Source organism: Triturus cristatus, chromosome 7, assembly GCF_964204655.1.
Source record: "Triturus cristatus chromosome 7, aTriCri1.1, whole genome shotgun sequence".
In the NCBI taxonomy this organism is placed as follows: domain Eukaryota; kingdom Metazoa; phylum Chordata; class Amphibia; order Caudata; family Salamandridae; genus Triturus; species Triturus cristatus.
In genome coordinates, this window is record NC_140590.1 from 286,814,866 (window position 1) to 286,822,365 (window position 7,500).

A 7,500-nucleotide genomic window follows, 5' to 3' on the forward strand; every position below is an offset into this window, starting at 1 on the left:
CAAGTCCAGGTGCCTGGACTCTGGTGTATCTGGCTTACAATCTTATGAAGGCGGGTTATGGCTTTATATACTGACGGCGAATTTTCTGGTATGAAAATGCAACAACTTGATCCGATGACCCTACAAGCTCCGCCCCTATCGGCCAGGATGACGTCAAGGACAAGACGATTTTGAAGCACAACAATCCGCATAGCAGACTGTTCTTCTGTTAAATTGCCTAAGGCGGAAATAGTTTCGTTCACTACTGCTTCAAGGGTTCTGGTTAATCTACGTATCAACTTACTATTAGTGACTGTACCTATATAGGGGAAGAAACCTTTATTGAAATCTGTGTATTTTTCCCATGCTGTTTCAGTGTAATCGACGATTGGGAGATCTCTCTGCTGTCTATTGTGTACTAAATGAGTATTTCTGTGATAATCAGGAGGGGCTAGAAAAACAGGTGGTAAAAGGAATCCGATGTAACAAGTACCATCCCAATCTAGAGGCAAACGTATATATGCAGTCTGACCACATACGAAGTAGGAATGGCGAGAAGCTCTAAATGTAGACTTGCCTTGATCACTGAATTCTATTACAGTGGTGCATCTACTATGGCCCATATGTATGGAACCATTCTTTCTTACACACAATTCACCTTTAACTGGAAATACTGACATAGCGGGCAAAATTGGTGCAGCTTCGGATTCAACATTCAGGATCATGAGATTAAGCGTGAAATTCCCTAATCCATATACTTCATTTTCTAGATCAGTTCCTGTTCTTTTGGGAAGTCCCTCCTTGTCAGGGTAGCAGACTTTGAGCAAAACTAAGTTCAGGTTTCCCCATACCCAGTTGTCTTGATAAGCTACTGAGTTTGAATCTAAGGAATTAATTAAACTAAACCATGCTCCACAGGAGCCATTGTGTGTGAACGGATATGGAAAGAGAGGCAGAATTCCCTTATAGTTCTGATAGGGAGGGAGTCGGCCACATATCCAACAATTTGTAGCATTGCTAGTCTGATGGGAATGATGTAACATACTAATAAAAGTGTTATTGCGCAGCGCAAATCTATAGGACAACTCATGCGGGGGTAATTCACTAAAAGAATGTTCAGCAGTAACATTGTAAACATGTTTAGAAATAGGATAATATATGTGCAACAATATACTTGCAGCGATTATTAAAAGACATAAGAAAAACAAAATTAATAACGTCACTGTGCAATGACTACGCAGTGATTTACAGTACGCATGCTTTTTCAACTGCATCTTTCGGTTTCTTTCTCTATTCAGGTCTAGGGGATACATGTCAGAGACAAATTCGACCGATTCACCTTGGAGAGGACTTAAACAATCAAATTGTCTGACTCACTAGACCGTAATTTTAGTTTGTATAGTTCCTTATCGCTTTGTTCAACCAAAGGAAGCTTTGAATCAATCGGTGAAGACACGCGAGGTGTAACGTTTACATCAGACGGTAGTCCATGAAATTTCTTGATATGACTTGAATGTAGCCATCCTTTGCGACCTTCGATCTTCACGGCTGTCCTCGTGGTGAGTAGTACAAGTTGAGGCGATTTCCACCTAGGATCCAGCTGAGTCTTCCGGTCAAAATTCCGCACTAACACCAGGTCCCCGGGAACTACGTCATGGGGTTTCACCTCGGTGTTGTCGGGAAAGGCTGCAGCTACCTGTGAACGACAAGATTGTAGTGCAGACATCAAGGAAGCCAGGTAATCTGTCAGCATATTACAGTCAACATCAGTTATTTTGCGTGGTATAGGCGTCCCCCACATATTTGGTGGTCTGCCAAAGATCACCTCATAAGGGGATAGCCCTGTTCGAGAGTGCGCTACCATTCTCATGTAAAAGAGTGCAACTGGTAAGGCTACTACCCAATCGACACCTTTCTCTCTACATATTTTGGACAATCTAATTTTCAGAGTTTGGTTATGTCGTTCCACGAGACCTGCTGCCTCGGGGTGTCGGACACAGTGAAATTTCCATTGATAGCCTAACAAAAGTGAAACGTGTTTCATTAGTTCGGATGAGAACGGCTGGCCGTTATCTGAGTAGACAACACGTGGTAAACCGTACCGTGGGAAGAATTCTCGAACCAACTGTTTGGCAGTAGTCGGGGCAGTGTAATCTGAGACCGGGTATGCTTCTGTCCAACGGGAGAGAGCACAGACAACTACGAGAACATATTTGAATCCTCGACATCGTTCCATCTGGATATAATCCATCTGGAGGACTTCAAAAGGGTGATCAGGAGGCTGAAATCCACCCTGTTCTACGGGAATGCTTTTACCTGGATTAAACTGACAACATATCATACAGGTACGAACTTTTTGTTTAGCTGCTGCTCGTAAATGTTTGTTGAACCAAATGTGTTGAATGCTGTCTAGCATAGCTTTTTCTCCTAGGTGCGCTGGACTATGTATTGTATTAATGATAACTTGAACCATAGAGTCAGGAAGGAACCATACAGATTTTTCCTTCGTCATCCATCCTTGATTCGTTTGGATCCCTCCTAATTCAGTCCATTTCTTTATTTCATCTGGTGTAGCATGTGTCTGTATGTCAATTACGTCAAGAGCGGGATCCTTAACCGTCATGCAATGTGTTGGTGTCAGAACTATTGTCTTTGTCATGTCAGATGTGTGAGTTTGAGCAGTCTGTTTAGCTGTTCTGTCAGCTAGATCATTGCCTTGGGAAATGATATCAGTAACTTTCGTATGAGCTTTACATTTCATAATTGATATTGCAGTGGGTAGATGTATTGCATCTAATAAGGCATGAATGAGGGGTCCGAGCTGAATGTGGGCACCGTGAGAAGTTAAATAACCTCTCTCTCGCCACAGCACGCCGAAGTCATGTACAACTCCGAATGCATAACGTGAATCAGTGTATATGTTGACTTTCTTATTTGTGGCTTGAATACAGGCTTGTGTCAGAGCGATGAGCTCTGCTGCTTGAGCTGACAAGGTATTTATGCAATATGTTTCAATGACTTCAGTGTCTGTTGTGACTGCATACGCGGCCACTAGCTCTCCTGTACTTGTTCTCATACATGAACCATCTACATACAACGTCAGGTCTGGGTTTGACAATGGGACGTCTGTCAAGTCTTGTCTGGGTTTCGTCGTGATAGTAATAACTTCAATACATTCATGTGCTAGTGGGTCTGTTCCGTTTACTGGCAAAAGTGTGGCAGGATTCAATGTACTACAACGTCTGATTTCTATGTGTGGCTGAAACAATGTTAATTCATAACCGGTAAGTCTTGCTATAGTCAAGTGTTGTGTTTGCGTTCGGTTCACAAGAACCTCTACTGCGTGTGGTACTTGTACTGTCAATGGATGTCCTAACACTATGGCATCGCTTTGTCTGATTGCTAAAGCTGTCGCTGCCACTGATTTCAGGCACGCAGGTAGAGCCTGAGCTACGGGATCTAATGTACTAGAAAAATAAGCACATGGTTTGTGTGATCCTGCTTGTTCCTGTGTGAGTACTGACAAGGCAGTACCTTCGCGTTCTGTAACAAAGAGCGTAAAATGTTTATTGTAACATGGTGTTGCTAAAACAGGTGCTTGACATAAAGCTTTCTTTAGGCTTTCAAAAGCTTGTGTATGTTCCTGAGTCCAAGGGAGGACAGTCGGTGTGGCCGCCTCCTGTGTTGTCAATTGAATGAGTGGTTTTGCTAGAAATGCATACTGAGGGATCCACTGCCTACAATATGAAGTGAGGCCTATAAAAGCCCGTACCTCCTTTTGTGTCTTGGGTATTGGCATGTTAGCAATTAACTGGATGCGATCTGACGTAAGCTGCCTTCCCTCCTTGGACAGCGAGTGCCCAAGGTAAACGACTCGCTGGACACAGAATTGCAGCTTAGAAGGGGACACCTTGTGCCCCTTTTCGGCCAAAAATTGTAAAACCGTCAGTGAGGCTTTTTCACATTCAGGTTCGCTTCTAGCGGTGATCAGCAGATCATCGACATATTGAAGCAGGGCAGTGTTGACTGGCATGTGGATACTGTCAAGTTCTCGTTTCAGTGCTTGGCTATAGATGCTGGGGGTAACTTGTATTGTCGCATTCGTGGTAGTACCACTCCTGTCTTTAGTGTGACTCGATATGGTGTAATGTTCATGCAACCAACATCTGTAGGGCCTTGTGCCCATAAATGTGTGGGTAAAGTCTGCAGTCGGTGATCCATGTCTCGGGACACATAGTGCCCTTTGAAATCACGTAAAAACAATCTTACTCCTTCCGGAGAACAACATATTATAGCTCCTAGAGCTTTCAATGTTTTTATACCTAACAGGTTTTCTGGACATGATTTAGTAAGCAATAAATCTGTAGTTCGTGTCAAGGGACCAATCGTAAGTGGAAGAGGCTGTGATACTTCGTTAATGATAGGTTTTCCTGAAAAACCAAGGGAAATATTCTGTGAGCCTGAGAGGGGTGCCCCTGGAACTTCACTACGTTTTATGGTTGTTCGGCTTGCCCCTGTATCAAGTAAAAATTTTCTATCTTGGCCTAATAGTTCACTGTGTACATAAGGTCCTTCCTGATCTACAGGGACCTCGATAAGGGGTAAGCCAACTTCCCTCTCTAGGCTGTTTCATGAGTATCGTTGATAATCAGGATAGTCATACTGTGCGGTCTGGTACATCTGTCGTGTCGTTGTTGGTGTGGCAACAATAGGCTGCGGTGGTGAAGCTGGCATAGACTGTTGCGGAGCTGGCATGGACTGTGCATGCTGCGGGGCTCCTTGTTGGTTCTGATCCTGTCTAAGTGGCCGTGGTCTTTCTTTTGTAATACCTGTGGCGATATTATGTTTTAAGACTGGACAATCATGTATATAATGACCTGGCTGTTTACAATATGGTAGCCTCCCTAAATATATTGCAGCTCGTCGGATACGTAATGATGCCAGCAGCATTTCGTCCTCTTTGCCGGGCACAGGGTCATATCTACAATCTACTAGAAGTTCCTTAAGCATGTCGGGAGTTACTAGTTTGGGCGTACGTTGGTGGGCTAATTCTTGAAAGGAAAGTTTATTTACTCTGGGTGGCGTGGAAAAAATGTTTGTTGTACCTCCTGTAGCACCGCCTGGGGTGCTGGATGTGAAAGGATTCGTTGAACGTGATATAGCAACCATAGGTGTGGGTACAGCTGTAGAAACAGATGTGCTTGCCGGAACTTGTGTCGGAGTTTGTTGTTGCGGAGGTACAGACGGAGGGTCTTGGCGTTGAACCCCCTCGGCAGGCGATCTATGTGGTGCAGTATTAGCATACTCGGGAGCTGCGTCGTCTAAATAAGAGGAAAGGAAAACATCTTCTGCGGTTCTGGGATGCCCTTTGGGATGTGCTTTTATCGGAAACAATGGAGGTGGCAAGTCTTTTGGTATCTCCGGAGTAGCCTTAGGTAACCCTTCGGCCAGAAGAGGATACATACCATTCATAAGGGCATTTCTTTGTCTGTCTACTTGTTCTGACTTTGCTCGGGTACCTTCTTCAATTAATAGATTTTCTCGGACTTTATTTGAATTCTCCTTACTTTTCTCTTCCTGTCTGAGTGCTTTTTCTGTACGTCTATATGATTCTTTACGCCATAATTCAATGGCATCTTTCTGTGATTGTCTAGCTTTCTTTTTCCATAATTCTTCCTCTACTTTCATGATGCAATCTGCATCCCAGGTCCCAGCTGCGGGCCACCTCTGACTTTCTGGTAATTCCTTGGTGTAGTCTACCCATAAATCAAGAAATAATATGGCGTCTAGGCCATGTTTATGATACATGAAATACCCTGGAGTGTCCCTAGGAGGAATGGGAACAGCTTCTTCGAGTACCCCTTTTCTAGTTTTGATCTGTCTTAATTTTGAAAAGAGCGGCATTTTGAGAACTGATCTGATACCTAATTTTGAACACGTTTAATACAACATAACACAATAATGAACAGTCATTCACACCACAATATGCAGAACGTATTTAAAACATTTAACATTTAACATTTAATGAACAACAATGATGGCCATTTAGGGAACTAGTCACTAAGCATAATACTCGGCACTAACTAGGTAATTCTGAATTATATACTAGACATACTAGATATACTGCTAAACAGTACAGATACACTGCTGAAACAGTGCAGACCGGATTTGTGTACCCAAACCCGTCTTGACCGGCACAACCTATGTGCACGTCAGAACGCCTCCCCGTCAATGGTACTCACCGGGTAGCTCGGAACGGAAGGCCTCGGAACTGAACTGAACTGGACTTGGACCGGACTGGACTGGACTCGACTCGAAACTTCGGAACTTCGGAACCTGGTGGGCCTCTGTATACCTCGGATCTTGCTCTCTCAGCTAGGCTCTGGTCGGGATACTTCGCACTTCTCACCGCCTCGTCTGGGTGTTGATCGCAGCCTCAGTTACCCCCGCTCGGCAGGAGGGAGATACAGGAAATCCTGTGGGTACGCGTTGTTTGTCCGTCCAGCTGTGGCAGGAGACCGGGCCTGCAACGCACCTCCGGCGCGTGAGATGAGAAAGTGTCCCTATTCGGGCGCCAAATATGTGGTAAATAATTTAATTACCGGTACTTAATTTGATGCGGAAAATTAATAAGAATAGCTCAGTAAAATAAGAGGCAGAATCCGTGGTATTAGAGATTCGGAACGGGCTTTATTCCAGTAACAATTCGAATTGTGGGCTTCATATTCCATCACCACGGAGGTTCAGGAAGTGAAGGGGCCATACATTATTGTCAGGTAATCATTTTTATAGAAGAGGCATTACAGTGAAACAGATGCAGGAGGCGTAACAGTTGATAACAGAGATAAAGACATACATGCGTAACTAAAATGGGTGTAACTAGGCGTAACTAAAGAACGTCATTAGGTATGATGTCACAAATGGGTGGTTCCATGAAAGAATTTCGTAATGTCAGCAAAAATACTTGGCAGAGATGCGCGCGCAGCAGCATGACGTGTGATTTGACGTGCAACTAGGGGGAGAATGGGACTTGACATTTAGCTCTACATGTGGAGACAGAAGTCTGGGGTTATGTCAACCTAATCCCAAATCATATCTAATATCCTATGTTTAAGGAACTGTGTTATCCAAAAAGAGAGGTCTCTTAGGATAGAATCTTATTCTATACTGACTATACTGACTGTTAGTGCGTGTACAAGCGTCTAAGTGTCTACACTAGATGCGAGGGGGTAGGAATATTCCATGGTAACAGGGTTTATGAATTACTTGCATGAGGACAGCGAGGCCTGGCCCCTTTGCACGGTAGCTGGAGGAATGTTTACCTAACTGCTAGACAGGAATGCATCGGATGAGGGGCGGAGGAGATAATCTTGAAGGTGAAATACAGTTTTCTGGCAGGCTACGGGCTGGATCAGGCACCGTTAGCCGCGCAGGGAGTAAGACAAAGTTCATGGTCACAGATGCAGGCTCAGACTGGAGCTTTCAGAGGCAGAAGGCAGGAAAAGGCTTGGTGACAGAATT